A 20,188-nucleotide genomic window follows, 5' to 3' on the forward strand; every position below is an offset into this window, starting at 1 on the left:
GAGACCTCTTTTAATTCGTGTTTTAACGGAGAGTAAGGAAAAAATTGCTAAAAACTCGCGAAACAATTTTTTTTGAAAATTGGACGAATTCTAGCGTGACGGTGAAATGGTTAATGAAGCGTAAGTAATTGGGCGAGGGGCTGAGGATCCCGGCCTCGCTTGGCGACCGTCATTAGCTATTGTTCGTCGAGACGCCGACGCAGTGATCAGGAGCGTGGGGAAGAGAGGGCTAAGTGGATTCCTGTATGAGCCACGTTTAGCAGATGGTCTAATGAGTCTCGAGGCTCATCACAGATTGCACTTACACAGATTGCAGTATCAGAGCACGAATACCAACTTTTGAAAAGTATAACCGAGGTTACAGATCTGTCAAAGCAACGTTTTGAACAAAACGGTGGAGTTAAATTCTCATTCCGAGAGTGTCGACCTGCTCAGCCATCCTCGAATCAGTTCGCTTGCTTCCGCTTATATATGCATATTTTAAATCAGCGCGTCGCATTCTTAGGCTTTTTTTAAAAAAACCAAGTAACGTAGACTCTTGGTATTCACTGCACATAAACTAGAGAGCCCCAGAATGAGAAACAACTTTAAATCATAATTATTGACGGATAAATAAACTTTTTACACGCTTTGGAAAATCTCAGAAGTTCGCGGTAGTCACTTTTCGGTAAGGAACTAAGGGACTCGGTTATTGTATCGAGCAGGGTTCGAAACGATCGCAAAGGCGGTATACTACGTATACGCGCCAAAAATGCATTTAGTTAGTATCGCATGTGACGAAAACCACAAAACACATTTCGTTTAAACGCCTGAATGCAACTATTCGCTCCACGGATGTCCATGTTGCATAAGCGCGGATGTTAAGGCGTTTTGACTTTCCTGGCAGTCGCCGCGCCGCTTCACTCACGTGAGACGTGGCGCAGTGACAGGCGGCACTGCAAGAATCCAAAAGGACAGAGAGCCTTCAATTCTTTGTTCATACTATTAATGCATCTATTGAGCATGGAAAGTTACAGACAGGCATAGGATGTGAGGATTTTTTGTCCTTCAGTTTATCAAAACTGAAGCTTAAAGCAGCGATGTGCAGTAGCATGATTTGGACGTATTCATGCTAAATGGAACCACGTGCAAGTGGAAAGATGGGGTGTGGTCGTTATTTGAGGGCCATAAGAATGAATGGGGATTTTAAAGCGCCAGTGACGTCAGCGGCAACGAGACATCTCCATATCTCGCTCGGCTTTAACCCATGAGCCCTGTCCACAACGCTCTTGTCACATGTCCACGGCTCACGAGTTAGCGCTAAGTTCCTATTGATTTAATGGAAAATCCCGCTTTTACATTTTCTCAAAAGGAACTGTATCCACTTTTACATTGTTTCTTATCCAGCTCACCACGAGCACACCTCATACTTCCACTTGCGCATAGTTCCTTTTAGCATAAATACGTCCATTTGTAAAGTAATTTATAGGAGCTCTTCGTGAATATTGTGATACTAGTGCCTCAGACAGTTGCCAAAAATTGATGTCTGTCATTTTTACAGAGCGCCATTTGGCTTTATAACTGTGAGCAGGCGGCATCGATGACTGTTGAGAGTATTGATTTCATTGAGTCGGAAGTTAAATGACTAATGACAGAAGAGCTTATTAATATTCATGTCGACTCACGTTTGATTTGTAGAGGTAAAGGAGGTTGAAGCCACCCTGTGAGCGGAACTAATAAAGGGTCCGTGTATCCATCACACCAAGCCATCGCAGATGTTATCATTTGGCTCATCAATTTACTACTGTCTGAAAATATAAATCGAAAATTAGGATAAAATATGTTTTTTTAGTCGACTTCCAGTCAATTTGAAATACGAGGCATGGGTACGTATATGAGGACTTATCTGTAACAATAGCGGATGTGAAAAATTACCTTTTCGAAACACATTCAAAACAAGCAGGAAGCTCCAACGCATTGGCGTCGGAGAGCGGCTCTGGGGGCAGTAGTTGTAGTCAAGAATGAGGGCCTAGACACATTTTGTCATTGATGTACAATCCGACAACTGTCGATTCATGTTTTGTAACTTAGCAGATTTACGTAGCCGGTGTATAAATGTGTATTGGGCTTTGATATGGCGAATACATGGCATTATCACTTGTTGTATACTTTTAATTTTGAAAGCTCTTTGGAGGTCCGCTTCCTAAAAAATCTCTGGTTGATAAGTCGTTTAGCGAGGCTGCAAAAAATTTGCATTTTTATATCTGAAAGTGTAGGTATTGGTTTTTTGTATAATTGTTTTTTTGGATTGCTGGAAAAGTAACGCATACTTCTATAATTTAGGACTGAGTCAGGGAAATATAAGGTTCGTTAAATAGTAAATATTCCTAGTACCGTGTGACACTATTGTTAACGAAAAGTTTTTGCAACTTGTCAAAGAGGTTGTTGAATGATCTTCGAATAACTTTTGATGAGCTAGAGGTAGTGGTTCTATCTGCAGCTCGTGGACTTCTGTACGATATTGTCCAGAATCATCTGAATTTTCAAAAAGTGTCCGCTTGTTCGATACCCAATTTGCTCATTCATGCATACAAGGAGAAGCGCATGAAAGCTTTAGCAGACATTTTGGAGATGAATCAAGAATTAGATGAAGAATTTATGACTTAAATCACGGCACCTTATTCACGGGATGACCTTAATTACGGCAACTATTTATTGTCCATGAGATGCAGATGGTTCCATTTCCCTAGCTCATCAAAAGGTATTCGAAGATCAATTTCATCAGCCACCCGTACGAACCACGTTTCTAGTGACCCGTACTTGCTTCGCACGTATGAAACATACAATCAGAGAAAACAGAATTCATCTTACAATAATCAATAATCAGTAGGACATGAATCGTTGCGATGTATAATACGACATTATAATGCGGCATTACTATTGTAATTCATTTTAATGGATTAGGGGCATTATAAATCATTATTGCCACGTCGGAATGAAATGTTGTAGACTGAATTGAAAAGCATGTTGGCAAAATTTATTATAAAAATAGTATAACATGTAGGTACATAACATAAAGGTAATACAAATTAAATGATTAGAGCGTGTATATTTCATTACATTATAGGTATATTACAATCATTTTTGTCATTGTTGGAAATTTTGATAGTTTGAAATTTGATAGTTGATAGTTGATAGTTTGAGAGTTGAAAATTTGGTTATTTTATTTAGTTAAGGTGATTCGATAGACGCCATATTTTGTGTCAGAATGGCATGCGACATATCCCATCAATTGGTTCCATTTTTTCATTTACTCATCATTTTTCTCCAATTTTAAGTTTCGCAATTCTGTTTTCAGGAGACTAAAGCACTCACTTATCAATTTGTATATTTATATTGAGTTAAGGGTAGAGACGTATTCCTCACCGGAATTGAGGAATGGAGGTGTTACAGTAAGTCCGGCATTAGGTTCCATTTCGACATCAGCGACGATCAACGCTACGATACTGGAAGCCAGTCTTCCGATATTAAATCCCTAGCGGGGAAGAAAAAAAATGCCTAGATTTCGCTAAAAAATCCCTAAATCCCCAGATTTGCTCAAATATACTTAAAAAATCCCTAGATTTTGCAAAAAGCGCCATTTTTAACGAAGAATCATGATGTCATTCGATGTAGCGATTTGCAATATTTAAATCTGATTGGCTCGTTTGAATTTTGGCGCTCTCTGAAAGCAGTGCTAATCCAGACCAATAAAATGAAAGAATATTAGTTGATTTCTTATTATTAACAGGTTGAATGCAGTTGAATGTCAAGTACATCGAAGGACGCAATCGTTTTAATTTCCGGCTTATTTGCGGGGAAAATAGTGTTGCCAAAAAGGCCTACAAAATATAGATGAAAAAATGTTTTCGATTGTCGAAGCTAGAATTGAGGTTAAAAAGTTGATTTTTGGTAACTTTACCTCATCAAAAAAAAATCCCTAGATTTCCTGAAAAATCCCTAAATCCCTGGAAATTCCGGAAAATCCCTAAATCTAGGGATAAACCCTTAGACATCGGATGGCTGTTGGAAGCATTAGAGTCAACATTTGAAACGCTGCTGCAGAATTTGCCGGGAGTATAATCGAGTGTTGAAAGTCAGTAGAATTGAACAATGTAATAATTGCTTTCCGAAATAAGCGTTATAATAAAAAAACCACGAATCTGAACTGTTAATACTGGAACACACCTTCTGTAAATGTACCTTGCGAGAGATAAGTAAAAAAATAGATGTACTGGAGGAGAAGTGCTTCTCCACAGAGTTTGAAGAAGGAAAAAAAATGCCCAAATTTACTTACTTCAGCATTTTCGGCAAAATCACTGCAATTTCCGAACCTTTTTCTGGCCAGGGGCCAAAATTAAATGATTATGAAGGGCCACTTAGATGTTGTAGATAAAAATAGGACTGTTGAAAAAGTCGCCGTTTTCAATAAATATGTTCCCGGAATGGAAAAAACAGCTCACAAATAAAAGCAAATTGCCATAGAAACTTCTTCACGAAATCACACACACAACGAAGAACGAGGCGCTACAGACGAGTCCGTCCAGGACAAGTTAAAAAATTCCCATGAGCCGAGTGCCAAAACTAATTGGAACTGTATGAATGAATTGCTCCTTTTAAAAATCAAAACAATATCGAATTGCGATATATTACACAGTTAAGATAGGGCTATGTCCTGTCGTAAGCGGCGACATACAGTCGATATCATTTCAATAATCGCCCCAATGGCCACGATAGTTGTTAGACGTTTACGGTTTCCCTGGTAACCTTTGTTTGCTATCAGCTGATATCGAGTAATTAACTAGGAAGCTCCAACCCAGTGGTTAAAGCTTCCTTAACCGCGAAAACTTTAAAATTCAAATTTTCAAATTTTGAACGTAAAGTACATTTTTTCCATCACGAGATAAAAGCACAAACAAGTTTTGAATTATTGACTGTATCACTGTATGTTGACTGCGGCTCTAGTGCAAGCACTAGAGCCGCTAAAACTGTTTTGGTATCGAGAAAATGAGGAAATACTTGAGATGTGATCTTCGAGATCTGTACATTATTCCAGAGCTAAACATATTAAATTTTTGTGTGAACAAAACAGTTTTTTAAGCGTGTTCCGAAAAGGCTATTTTTCACATCCACTATTGTTACAGATAAGTCCTCATATGTGAGGGGAAAATAACGATGCTTGTGCAGTGAAAATAAGAAATTTCAATACGTGACAATTCTTCAGAACGAACATACCTTCGTCTTGTTCAAACCGTCAATGTTTTTTATTTGTTTCCTCTCTTCTCTTTTCCATGAAGGTAAATTATATTATGCTGCGATTGATTTCAGTTAAGTGACCAGAATGACGATTCATTCTTAGCTCTATTATGTAAGCTGAATAGCACTTACTATTTCAAGAAACAATTAATTTCTCTAAAGAGTGATAATATCTGGATTATTGTATCCCAAGGATCCGATTTTAAAAATCAGTAACGTTTTAAAGCTACCAAAGGTTTGATAAAATAGTAAAACAACTGGATGAATTTTCTATTTCGCTCTCTTTAACGGAAGTTTCTAGATTTGTTTACTTTGATAGCTGCTACGTCAAATTCTACAAGTTTGATGAAACGGTACCAATTTAATCGAAATGCCTACACTAACCTGAAACTGGCCGGAGCCAACAGATGATTTGAGCTCCTAACTGAAGAGTGTCTCTGGTTAAAACATCACTTGATTTCCGAATTGTGTAATAAATTAGCTCTAAATCCCTGTCCAGAAGGTAACACCGGGCGTGCTCTATGATTGATCGTAAATAACTGATTGAAATCGTTCGAACAGAAGCTAAGAGGAAGTCGAAATTACAAAAAGTTAATTGTTTCAGACGCCTCGTATCTCCTGTGAAAAAAAAAACAGACGAAAAATAAGGTCTTTTGTTGCGAGGATGAACTTTTACAAATTCTTTCATAGGGAGGAGTGGACATTTGCATTTCTCATATAAATATATTTTTTTTTTAAAATTGATTTTAATCTATGGAAATGCGGGAAATTACTCAACAATGATTGCATTGTGTTTTCTTTTTTAAATCCCCATCAACGCAATGTTACTTGTAATCACTAAATTCTAAAAAAAAAAAAAATAAAAAAAAAAAAAAAAAACAAACAAACGAACAAACAAATAAAAAGATAATAAGCTATGCCCTCTTTCTATCACATTTTTTGCTGAGCGGTAAAACCGCCTTTTCATACATATGATAGTTTCTAAGGGGGGGATTTTATTTTAAATAAAAAAATTGATGAAGCTAAATTCATCGTCTTAGTATTTCACCAAATAAATTTACGAAATTTAAAATCTGGGAAATTTCAAACTGCGTCGTAGATACTTAAGGCTCACCAGCTTTGAGAAGATGGATCCAAGATTCTTCAACATGCCTTAAACTATAAGCCACATCGATATACTGCAGAGCTGATTGAAACGGGGTCGGTTTTCCTTCATCCGGTGCTGCAGCTGTACAGACAAAAGATATGGTCTTTATGAGCTTGTAATGAAATTAAAAAAATATCTTAACTTTACTTCAGCACAAATAATGCATGTTAGGCTTTTATGGAAACGCTCTTGGCTTTACACAGATATAGATATACCATATACCACAGGTATACGATGGTAAACAATTCAATATACGAGATCTCCTAAAAAAAGGGGACCTACTCCACAAGTACACAAAACATGTTAAGTTTGCTAGAGAATACATGAACATGAATAGAATACACGAGAATATATGAACATGATAAAACAACCGCCAAAAATGACGAATTTATTCGGTAACGTGACATTTTAGGTAGGTTTTAGGTAGTTCTTGGGAAAAGCTATTAAAATTCTAAGTTTATTTGTCCAAGTCACGAAATTTCCAGACGACAACACAAGTTTGGCAAAAGAAAAAAAAATGCAACTCTTGGGAAACCATACGCAGTTTGCAAAGGGATTTCAATTCTCAAGAGTTGATTCTCTGGCCTAACTCGAAAAAGATATCTTTGCTAAAAATGATACCGCCGTGAACTAACGAAAAGCTACCTTTTTTGTGGCCAGACCAGCAGGGTTTAAAATAACATTTGCAGAGAAAAATATGGGATGAAGGAGAACGAGTCGTCAAAAAATGCTACTTACTCTCTTCTTTAACTTGTAATGTGCACTCCTGTTTGTTAAATTCACTAAAAAATAGATTCGCTATTTCTCCGTGTAGAGCTCGCTGCAGATCTTGAGAGGTTAGATATCGCTTCCGTGCCACCTTGCTAATTAGTTTATGCTGCCAGCAAAATAGGATACGACCGCTCATGAATTTTTCCATCGTCAAAGAAACTGCAGGTAGAAATGGAAGTCATTGTGAGCGTGTAATGAATAAATTAAACAACATGTAGTAGTTAATAAACATGTATGTAACATGCTCAATGTATGTGTTAATTAAGAAAATCGATTATATTATCAATATTTTTTCGCGTAAAATTGAAAATCCTTATGCAATGCTTCTTTTGTTTATGTTTTCTGGTCATTAATTGACTGAACTTATATCCAAGAGCTTTTCAGAGCTTTCGTTAAACATGCTGATTTTTCGTAAAAAGTGCTGATGGATAATTTCGCAGCTTCCGAAAAGTAAATCTAGCGGAGCTTGTAAAAATAGGGTCGAGCGTGTGGAAAAATCGATGTGGAAAGCAAAAAAAAGCACCTGGGAGGATTAAATTGAAATTCGCAAGCGCATGATGTACTTCTTCAAACACGAGAGAGAATATTTCCGCGAATAATGAAATGATGTCTGCAGGAGCGAGTTATTCAATCGTCCATGTCAATTCGCTGAAGTCTCGATATATGCATTCGTTCAAACAGTTTTATAATACAGAATGTAGATCTCTTCCTCAAAAGAGAAATAACCAACTGGATTCACATTTTATGTGTAAAATAGCACGGAATTCACGCTAAGCGCATCAGAAATACCAATAATCCACTCATTAACGCTCACTTTGGGCAGTCGTTATATCATTTTTTTTTTTAAATTTACTGCGTCCGAGAGCAGTTTTTCCTAGTTGCCGCGGCAGGTGCCGGTGATCAGGTTTACCTAGAGAGGGAGACCCTTGGCAAATCTAACAATTTGGCAACACTGGTTTTCCTCAACTTAAACCTGTGTTGAATGATTGGTCCTCGCCGGAGTACTTGACCCCTCCGAGAATCGATACATTTTCGTACCTTTAAATGGAGAAGGAACAATGTTGCCAATTTGCTGGATCCACCAAAAAAAGACGCAAAAAATCTTAATCTAAATAAACAGGCAATATAAACACTCGTTACTTAATTTCCTTTTACATAATGTCAGCGGGTTCAAAGTATTTGACTGTGCATCACAAGAAAATAAATACTTGCTAGGATTTTTTACATCACTATTTAACCATGTGTGATTTTCCAGCGATCAAGAAAAATTTCTCTCAAGCGCGGTAAATTAAAAAAAGAACGTAATACGCTAATTTTGTATTGAGGAGTAGAGTTGAGACATTTCTGACGTAATCAACGTGATTATTATTATGGTGCGATTTTCCTCTTAAAAAAAGGTCTCGGTTGTATTTCTCAAGTGCAGCTGACTCATTCGCGTCCAAGTCGTGTAATGAGAAATGTTGAAAACAAAAGAATCGGCTCACCTTTGGTCATGGAGCGTATAACAGTATAAAAAGTGAAAAAGTTATAAAATCCGTCCTCCAATTTCAAAGCCGTTGTACTACCACCACTTGTTGGCATTAGGAGCTCCAGAAGTTCCGTCTCGGTTAAGCCGAACTCCGAAATAGTTAAAAACGAACAGAGCCGTGCCATCGCTACTCTGCTGTACTTCTTCTCCAGCTCCTCTAGTTTCAGTTCTATTTCTCTCTCTAAATTAGCTGGAACAAGAAAATAAGAAGGGATTGTTATTAGTAAAAAAAAAAAAAAAAAAAAAAAAAAAAAAAAAAATCCCCAAAAAATTAGTAAAAGAAATATAAACCGACGAGGACTAATGTAGGTTTGAAAATCTGCCTAATTTTGGCGATCCTGCCTTCTGTACTTTTTTCTTTTTTCTCTTTTCTTTTTTTCCCTGTTGATTTAATGGTTTTATATCTACTCCACTGAGAAAATACGGCCAACTCTATCCTATCGAGTTATTTTATAAATGCGAGTTTGATACAACTTAGGTTTATAACTTCTAAATACAACTAGAGTTTGTAACCTCTAAAAGTTATTCTTCTGGAACATCAAAGGATCGGCACACGTGATACTGCAGATTCGTCCGTTATTTCCGTGAAAATTTTTCGCCACTGTCAGGACTCGAACCCGGGACCTTATTGATCCAAAGTTAGGCAGCAACAAGTACTGCCATGCTGAGGAAGAACGCCGCACGAACATTGGAGTTTTGTCCAATTTTTCTGGGTAAAACTTGTATGTCGAGGAGAGTCATGCCTACTTTTCGTTGAAGTTTTCAGGTTTTTTCGATAAAATTTCAAAAAAAATTATCTGAGAAATTTGAAGACGAATGTTCACTGTTTACTTTATAAATTAGTTTTTCATTCAGGGAAATTTGGCAACGTCTGGAGGCTCGTACGGCGCTCTTCCGTAGCACGGTAGACTAAAGCAACTTGCCCAGCGGGCAAATTATTGAAATTGTTAGACAAAACTATAGGCAAAGAAGATACGAGAGGTATGGAGGGATCCTATTGGTGAAAGCGGGTGGTTGCAATGGATAAAGGAGGTAGGCAATAGACTAACTAACGGCAATCCGCGAGAGACTCTACAGTAAGTCCATCATCTTCTACCTTAGTATATAAGAACCGCCCATTTCAACTAATTGGATCACTCCCTTTCTCTACACTGAAAAAAAAAAAAAAAATTGGTAGAGTTTTCTCCACGCTGTATTTTACACAGCGTCAATTCAGAGCCAATTCTGCCAGAAGAAAGGTAAACGTTACTATATACTGGAAATTTCCAGAATCTTTAGGTAAAATTGTGAACTAAATCATCTGAAAAATTGGAAGGAAAATATTCATAAATTGAATGAGAAACAACTTAATCAGCCGAAATACACATAACAAGCAGTGAACTCCAACACAATGTGTTGATAAGGCGCGTCATTAACTCGCACATATCAACCCCTTTAGGTTTCATTTACAGAGATTTCAAAAAAGGCAAGCAGCACAACAAGAGAATTCACGATCCAACACTGCAAGGTCAACGACGCACCTTGACGAGACCGTGTATTGTGAATCTAGAAAGCTATTCGAACAAATTTAAGTTTTTTGATCTGCCTCAAGCAAAATCTTATCAGATTCTTGAAGAAAAGTGCTACGGAAAAATTTAAGCGAAGAAAGGAAAAATTCTGTCGAACTCCTAAAAGATAAAGTCGATTTAAAGGTATTTTGGGGCTAAAATACCCAAATCACCGGTATTATAAATCCCGTTATATTATTGAAAAGAAATTGACTCGATATAAATGCAATTGTATTAAATATGTCTTGATTTTGTTATTTTAAACGTCTTTTCATGCAAAGAAGCTCAACCATGTCCATGCTTTATTCATTCATGAATTGAAAGTAAGCAATCCACATCCCGAAAATCTACCGATTTGCCGTAAAAAATCGCAGAAACTTGATATACCAGGTCGATGTACCCACTCTTTGAATTTACCAATCAATTTAGTGAGTGCACGTATGTGAAAGTCAAAATGCTATAGTCATTTTGGGTGCATTCATTTTTCATGAAACAATTGTAAGTAATTTCAATCACGAAAAACCATAAATTTTCCGTATAAAATCGAAAAAATCAAAATATGTCGACTCCCTGACGTGAAAATTAAATTCTACGTATGAAAATACTTATGTATCGATATGCTGAACAGAATGCCCGCCTCTCCTCGTAATTTACAAACCGTTCCTATACTCATCTCAAAATTTTTCTCAGAGCTTTGTGTTATTATCAGCTTCCATTTAAACCCCGGTTTGATGGCCGAATCGGCTGCCCAAAAAGCAAGCCATTTTTGAAGGGCTCTATGAGAAATTCGTGATATTATCAGCTCTCAGGAAATCACCCCATGGGTAAAATTGCTGGTATAAATTTTCGAGTGCTTAAAATAATCGTATTCAAGAAACTAAGGCATTAAACTATGGAGTCAATTTCGTTTTAATAATATAACGGGATTTACTTGGCTTCAGGTCAAAATTCATACAAGGAAGCCCCTTGCAAGAGGCTAATTTTTTGTAATTTCACTCAATTTTTTCTCCTTTTTATAATTGAATTGCTTGTCACATTCTGAGGTCAATCATATTAAATTGTAATTTATACATTTCTTTTTTTCCCCCTTCATTTTATTTTTTGTTTGGAGAAGTTTTGTTGATTTCTTCGGATTTCGAATACTGTAACTTCTCTTCTATTTTGCCGATTTTTATGAATGAGACCTCTTTTAATTCGTGTTTTAACGGAGAGTAAGGAAAAAATTGCTAAAAACTCGCGAAACAATTTTTTTTGAAAATTGGACGAATCCTAGCGTGACGGTGAAATGGTTAATGAAGCGTAAGTAATTGGGCGAGGGGCTGAGGATCCCGGCCTCGCTTGGCGACCGTCATTAGCTATTGTTCGTCGAGACGCCGACGCAGTGATCAGGAGCGTGGGGAAGAGAGGGGTAAGTGGATTCCTGTATGAGCCACGTTTAACTAATGGTCTAATGAGTCTCGAGGCTCATCACAGATTGCACTTACACAGATTGCACTGTATATTTTCACATAAGAGGTTAATAAAAGTTTTCAGTCAGTCTTTGACATCTATTGATAATTGTTTTGGTATTTGTTTATAATTACTTATATTTTTCTTATTAAAAACTAAGAAAAATATATAATTACGTAGTAATTATAAATAAATACCAAAACAATTATCAATAGATGTCAAAGACTGACTGAAAACTTTTATTAACCTCTTATGTGAAAATATACATTTTATCAGCTGACACTGACAATGTTGTCAGATGAACAGCACTATCAGAGCACGGGTACCAACTTTTGCAAAGTATAACCGAGGTTACAGATCTGTCAAAGCAACGTTTTGAACAAAACGGAGGAGTTAAATTCTCATTCCGAGAGTGCCGACCTGCTCAACCATCCTCGAATCAGTTCGCTTGATTCTGCTTATATATGCATATTTTAAATCAGCGCGTCGCATTCTTAGGCTTTTTTTAAAAAAACCAAGTAACGTAGACTCTTGGTATTCACTGCACATAAACTAGAGACCCCCAGAATGAGAAACAACTTTAAATCATAATTATTGACGGATAAATAAACTTTTTACACGCTTTGGAAAATCTGAGAAGTTCGCGGTAGTCACTTTTCGGTAAGGAACTAAGGGACTCGGTTATTGTATCGAGCAGGGTTCGAAACGATCGCAAAGGCGGTATACTACGTATACGCGCCAAAAAATTGGTAGAGTTTTCTCCGTCAATTCAGAGCCAATTCTGCCAGAAGAAAGGTAAACGTTACTATATACTGGAAATTTCCAGAATCTTTAGGTAAAATTGTGAACTAAATCATCTGAAAAATTGGAAGGAAAATATTCATAAATTTAATGAGAAACAACTTAATCAGCCGAAATACACATAATAAAAGAACAACTTAATTTGGGGAAAAGGCTACAAATAAAGAACAAAGAATAAACAAAACCCGGAACGTTTCAAAATCGTTACAATTTCATTTTCAACCGGAAAATAAATTAAAAATAAAAACGAGCCGTCGCTACGCTGTTATTGCGAGACCGAGACTCGCTCGAGACGTTCCGGGTTTTGTTTATTCTTTTTTCTTTATTTGCAGCCTTTTTTCCAAATTAAGTTGCTCTTTCATAAATTTACCAGGAAATTCGCGTTTTAGGAAAGGAAATTTGGCAACGCCTGAAGGTGCGTACGGCGTTTTTCCTTAGCATGACAGTACTTGTACTGAGCTTTCGTTTCGTCGTCTACTTACATTCATTAGAAGGGAGCTCGATGAGGCACTCGGCCGACTTGAAGCGCTCCCTCTGAACGGGCGTCATCTTGAGCACATCCGGCGCGTAGAGAGACGTGGCGATAAGGTGAACATTCTTAGGAAGAACGATAGGTAACCAAGACAAGGCAGCCACAATATCCGAGTCCAAAGGGTTGAGCCGGTGCAAGTCATCGATGAGGATGATAAGCGTGCTGCTCGGGGCCTCCTCCTCGAAACGGCGGACGAGGGTCTGGAACCAGTTGTTGATGTAGAGCGGGTCGAAGGAGGCGTCAAGCGGGACGCATAGCCCCATCGGCTGAAGGAGCAGGTTCATCTGCTCGCAGATGATGCGGAGGAGCTCCAGGTTGTAGGAGGATCGCGGGGTGGTCCCGGCGAAGCGGAGGATCTTCATGGCCTTCTTCCCGAACCAAGCCTCGCAGTTGAGGTAGACGTTCATGAGCAGGGAGGTCTTCCCGGAGCCATGGTTGCCCTGCACGATGATCGGGGTGTGCTTCGGGGCCGGCGACGCGAGCATCTCGCGGATCGTCGCCAGGGCCGCCTCGTTCTTGAGCTTCTCGCAGAAGGGCACTAGTTTATTGCAGAAGGAGAGGTGGATCAGGCATTCCTTGAGCACCTCCTGAAAGGGACAAAAATGGGATTAGCGATTCAACGACACAGCTGTATTCTGCCGTGCAACGCAAGAACGCCGCAAACGCCATTTTACATTTTTTGGAAACAATGTATCACAGCAGAAAAACTTGTGTACCTTGGGACAATATTTTTACAGAATTTTTTCGCAAATACTATCAAAAACTTAGCCTGAAAATTTGAGGTGCATGGGTAAAACGGTTTATATTTTATAAAGTGTTAAGTTCCCAAAAACGAGAGAAAATCTTGATGGATTTACGGCGTTCTTGCTTAGCACAGCAGTATTATGATAGCAAAGGGGCCGTGGTGATGGCTAAAGTGCGAAACCACGTATCACAACATTGATATCAGTATTGTTTTCGCTTTGAAAGGTACAGCCAAGTACTACGTTTTTAGATGTTTACAGTTTTTTTACTGTTTTATCCAACTAAGGAAGGCTGGGTTTTCAGCCCGAACGTTTTGGACTCCGCGAGTTTAAACATTAGAGCCTAACACAGCACAGAGCGAAGCAGCGTGCTGCCTGCGCGACACGCGCACTGGCGCCTACAAACCTAACAGGGATACTTCACGTATGGCGCAATGCGTGAAGTATCCCTCTTAGGTTTGTAGGCGCTGGCCGGCCGCCAGCTGCGCCGCAGCGTGCTACAGCGACTCAAATGGACGTATTTATGCGAAAAGGCGCTAAACGCCATTTCCAAACTTCTCAGTAAAGCAAGTTTGACTAAAACAATTGGCGTTTCCGTACGAATGGACCGATTTTGGTTTACTTTAGCTTGTTTGAAAGCTGAAGAGTTCCTCTAATTACGTACGTTGCCAAAATTAGGAGAAAAATGCATATTAAGCGAGATATAGGGGATTTTTGCACGTAGGTCCATTTGATTTAATGCGCTAACCCGGATTCCGAATTAAATCAAAAGGCGCTATCTCCACTTGAATCACTTGATTGACGCGCGCGCGGCGAAGCTTGGTGGAAACTTGGTGAAATTTCGTACCGGGGGGTATTTTTGGACGGGAAACTCGAATTTCGGGTAAAATTTTGAAAATTCAGAAATCCAAGATGGCGGACATGGCCTAAAATGCTATCTCGGCTCCTGTCCAGCCGATCTTGGTGAAACTTGGCATCAGGGAGTATTTTCGGACGGGAAACTCGAATTTCGGGTCAAATTTTGAAAATTCAGAAATCCAAGATGGCGGATGTGGCTTAAAATGATATCTATTTCTTAAACAAACGCACTACACGTCTAGAATGGCCGCACTCAAAAAAAGCTCCGGCCGTGGAGGCCATAAGCAGCGGACCTGGAGCACGGACTGGATGGGCTATATGGCACTACCGTTCGCCTACGCGCCTGACGGCCGGATTGCTACGTGCGGGGACGATGCGGAGTCCTACGGACATGAAAACCGTAAGTCGCGGCCTCGAGCGGCATAGGCAGCTTGCGCTCTAGGCGCTACTTACGGGCTGGACGGCCGGAGCTCTGCGCGCCGCCGCTGTCCGCGACGTGGTGGATTTTTTCGGAACTACAGCTGAAAATTCACCATTAAAGTACATACTTAGAAAAGAAAAACTTTCCAGCAAAGTTTTAAACATTGAATGAATTATCTTGTGTCAATTTCTGAACAAGATTTTTTTTCTTTCCTTCTTTTTAAAATAGGTATATATTTCTTTGTTGATAGTTCATAACAATTTAGTTTCAGGAAAGTGATGGATAATTCAATGTCTAAGAAAGAAAAAGAGCATATGAACGTTAGCTTGTTGATCATGTTTCAGATATCAAGAGAGATTTGAACTCCTTGGCTGATAGTTCAGCAAGTCAATTTGAGAAAAGAGATGAATCTTAGAGAAGAGATGATGCTTATTGAGAAAGAAAATCAGCATATGAATGTTAGCTTATTCATCGTGTAGAGATATCAAGAGAAATTTTCAAAAACCTAACTTTAATGTTGCAAGCCTTCGTAGAAATAAATAAAGCACTGGGGAAGCACTGGAAGGAACAAATGTAGATAGATCAAAAATTCATGCTACCTATTTTAAATGTAGAACAGACTGTCCAAGGTATGATAAATTGCTAAAACTCATTGCAGCGAAAAATGTAAATTGAAAAATCATTTTTATCACTTGGCAGCCCGTTCTCAATAAATGTAATTACTTTCACTCAATGAGAATTCAGCATTTGTCAAAAACAAAACCTGGTTCATCCCTCAATAAAAAATACGAATGCAAAGTAGGAAATCACCCAAATGATTAACAAAGGAAAAGCACAGGCGTAGGTCTAGGTACTTACAGATTTTTACTCCTTACGACTAGAAAAGCTTCAGAATCTTGAAAATGAGGTTGAGAATATTTCAAAGTGTAAATTCAGTAGTAAAAGTTGACAAAACTTCAAGATATAACTCTCCGCAATAACTACCGGATACAATTTCCACAAAATATTAGCGAAGAAATATACCACCGAAAATTGTCACACTTGTTAAAATTGTAGATCTTCCCTTCAGCAAACTGAAGCGCGATTCACACAAAATTTTACCACTATTACAGTACACTGAGCTCCCTAGAATTGGGATATGGAATCAGAGAGATATTCACAGCAACAATGTTTGCACTGGCTCTTATCGGATAATCAACGCAGGCAAGATTGGCTTATAGCTTCCGCTGGCGGACAGCTATTTTGGCAACAGAGAAGGGAGGTGTTGGATGTCGGAGAGTGAAATACTACCTACTCTCAATTGAAAACATTTAAGTATAAGCCAGAGATTAGATTGAAATGGAATAAAAAATCAACCCAATCTTATGAGCAAGCAAAGGTGGCACAATGAAGTTGCAATCGGTAAATAGACATTCTTGTGTCTACATTATCAGTATTTTAGTGTGGCGGTAATTTACTCTGTGGGAAGATGCGTGGCAGGTAATTGATTGCTTTTCTTGGATTTAAGTTCTTTCCCTTAGTAGGGGGAAAATAAGTGAATTGCAAACGAACTTACAGGAGGAGAGGATATGAGCTCAGTGTGTAGGTAAAACTGACAATTTTCACTTCACTCTCGTCGCATTTCCGAAAGTATTTGACAAGCGTTATCACACAGAACTTTAGAATCAATCGTGCACCGCACAGAATCAAGAAAATATATCGAAAACCTCCAAAATTAAACGAAAAACGAACACACGTAATGAGCAATGACCAACAATGACAAGCAATTTACTAGATTCTAACCTCAATAAACAACGCTGAGTGGTGGCTGCGATCGCTCCCGAAAATGTTCAAGGCTGGCGGCAACTTTAAATTCACGCACTGAATAACATTGACGTAAAATATTATAATTTTCTGCGAATATACACGTAGCCGTCTCAATTTTAATCTGATGGTGACGCCATTTTCCGAAAACTGGAATCTCACCTCACTGCCAACGGCCGTGGAAGCGGTTGGCTCCGATCCTGAAACCCGTAACTTACGCTCGGCTCCTAACCGGTCTTACGGCCATGAAGGCCGCGCGGGGTCCACGGGACACCGGCCGCTGGGTCCAGTACTAGCTGGCGCACAGCGCGTTAACGCCGGGATCACCAGTGTCCAGAGCAACCGGGTCACAGGGCCGTAGTTTTTTTTTTGAGTGCGCCAATGAACCTGCGTAAAGCGCACGGGCCGGGTTGTGAAGGCCGGAGGTGGTGGGAGCCCAAATATACCTACCTAACCTCAATCTGCTTTCCCGCTGCATCATGCCAATGTGGATGAGATGTGGAAATTTCCACGTTTGTAAACTTTAAATATATGGCACTCTACACGGAGAAAAAAACTCGTGCGTGGGACCCGAAGTTTGGGTCATATGGATCTCTGAAGTTTTCGGATTGAGCATCTGAACACTTTAGGTCTAGCTGTCGAGGTTCGGATCACACATCTGAAACTTCAGTTCTTACGTCTGAAGTCTTCAGGTGTGAGAACCGAAGTTTTTCGGATGTGAGAACCGAAATTTTCGGATGTGAAAACCGAAGTACTTTAGATGTAAGAACTGAAGTTTCAGATGTGTGATCAAAACCTCAGCAGCTGGACCGAAAGTGTTCAGATGCTCAATCCGAAAACTTCACAGATCCATATGACCTAAACTTCGGGTCCCACGCACGAAGTTTTTTTCTCCGTGTACGTTCACAATACACCGCCTCGTCGAGGTGCGTGGTTTACCTAGCAGCGTCGGATCGTGAATTCCCTTCATGTGCTGATTACCTATGTTAAAATTTTCGTATCTAAATAAAACAGTTTCTGTTGTCATTTTGAGCCCCTAATACCGAACTTCACACAAACGATTCAGGCATTGAGCTATTGTTGAAGGCCACATCCGCCATATCGGAGTTTAAAATTTTAACAATGAGGTTATTCAGTAATTTTTAATTTTTGCATTTTTTTGGAGGATTGAGTACGCACAGTTCGCTGGAATTTTCTCCGATTTTTTGAAACATTATTAACCCACGGAAAACAAGTTCGAAGTTGCGTATTCTGAGCTCCCATTTAAACTCGCGTCTCCGAGGAAGTCAAGATGGGGCCTGACGAACCCCTAGGTGACGGTCACGCTTTTGACCACGTAATCCTTCCAGCGCGCTCTTAATACTCATGAATTTCTAAATACTGTTCCGATTCCAATAAAGTACCTAACAGTGATTTTAATGAAAATTAAGTGATTCCGATGGGTTCGTTAATTTGTTCGCTCGTTAAAAGCCCCTTGTCCATGTCAGTGCACACTGACATCGATCGAGCCAGAGGGAACGCACGGTCGATATGTGACCGTCACTCAGGGGACGACATCTGGGATTTTTTGGCGATGCGCGTTTAAATAGGAGATAACATTTTAGGCCACATCCGCCATCTTGAATTTATGAAATTTTAAAATTTGACCCGAAATTCAAGTTTCCCGTCCGAAAATACCCCCTGATACCAAGTTTCACCAAGATCAGCTGGACAGGGGCCGAGATAGCATTTTAGGCCATGTCCGCCATCTTGGATTTCTGAATTTTCAAAATTTGACCCGAAATTCGAGTTTCCCGTCCGAAAATACCCCCTGATACCAAGTTTCACCAAGATCGGCTGGATAGGGGCCGAGATAGCATTTTAGGCCATGTCCGCCATCTTGGATTTCTGAATTTTCAAAATTTGACCCGAAATTCGAGTTTCCCGTCCAAAAATACCCCCCGGTACTAAATTTCACCAAGTTTCCACCAAGCTTCGCCGCGCGCGCGTCAATCAAGTGGAGATAGCGCCTTTTGATTTAATTCGGAATCCGGGTTAGCGCATTAAATCAAAGGGAATTACATATAGTTCCTTTTGATTTTATTCGTAATCGCTGATTCCCTGTTTTGCGATTTTTCAGGGGCTGATTCCAGGGGATGAAATTAGTATTTTGGGGGCATATTTACGTGTGAGAGCAGCCTATTACATGGAGAATCCAGATCCGTTAAAAACTGAAATTTGGAAATTTGGCGCTTAGTTCCCTTTCGTATAAATACGTCCAAATAGCTGTTTCACAACAGAGGTGTGTTGCACAGGTCATACGAAATTGAAGGAGCTCCAACATATTAAGAATGGCAGGCATCCTTTAAGAGTACGGAGCTTTCCTTGCAAAATAAATCAAGATACTACTACGGCATAAAAAGAGAGCGGTAGTCCAAGAACTCACTAAGTTCTAGCATCCGTATTTAATTGCGTTTAGCATAATTTTTGAATTTCATTAGAGAAAAAAGTGATTCGATTTAGGCAGGAACATCCTTGAGTATGCCGTCAAGAAGATTTTTATTTGAATGAAGAATAAAATCGCTGAATGAAAGCGGGTTTCTATTTGATGTAAGTGACTTTTCTTTTTAAAGAAGCATCTTTGCTTCTTTAAACGCAAGTATTATTTTCTTTGTTGATTTATAAGGAAACTTTATCGGCGGTAAATTTGAGCATATTTCTGCTTGAATCAAGTCACTTTTTCCTTTAATGAAATTCAAAAATCATTGAATACGGACACTAGGACTTACATATAGTAAGTTTTCTGCTACGGCTATCTTTTTGTCTTCGTCACTCAATTCAATTTGGGAGGGAACTTCGTGCCTTTGATGTCATCAATCATGATACGTTGAGATGCCTTGAATCTCGTATGATACTGTGCAACACCTCCGTGGCGAAAAAGCAGCTTGAAGCGGCACGCCGGCGCCGACGTGGAGTTGGGTACACAACAACAATTTAAGAGCCTTTAGCTTAGGTAAATCAAAAGACTTATCCGGTTCAGGTATAACAAGGTGGGAATTTCTTGAAAGATAATTAAGTCCTGTTATACCTCTAAAGAGTTGTAGAGAGTTTTAGTGAATTGTCCCTCATGGAATTGACGCTTCCTTATTTTTACCAAAAATCTCAATCATACATTTCTCTCTGTTTGACCCCCCCCCCCCCCTCCCAATATAAAACAAGCAAACCCTTATTCTTTCAAGGCATTATGCATCTCTATCCAAAAACGTTGTAAGCAATCGTCGTCTATATTTGCATGTGGACCAATTTACTTTGAGTCTCTATTGGTACGTGGACCA

The sequence above is a fragment of the Bemisia tabaci genome, chromosome 7 (assembly GCF_918797505.1).
Source record: "Bemisia tabaci chromosome 7, PGI_BMITA_v3".
Taxonomy (NCBI): Eukaryota; Metazoa; Arthropoda; class Insecta; order Hemiptera; family Aleyrodidae; genus Bemisia; species Bemisia tabaci.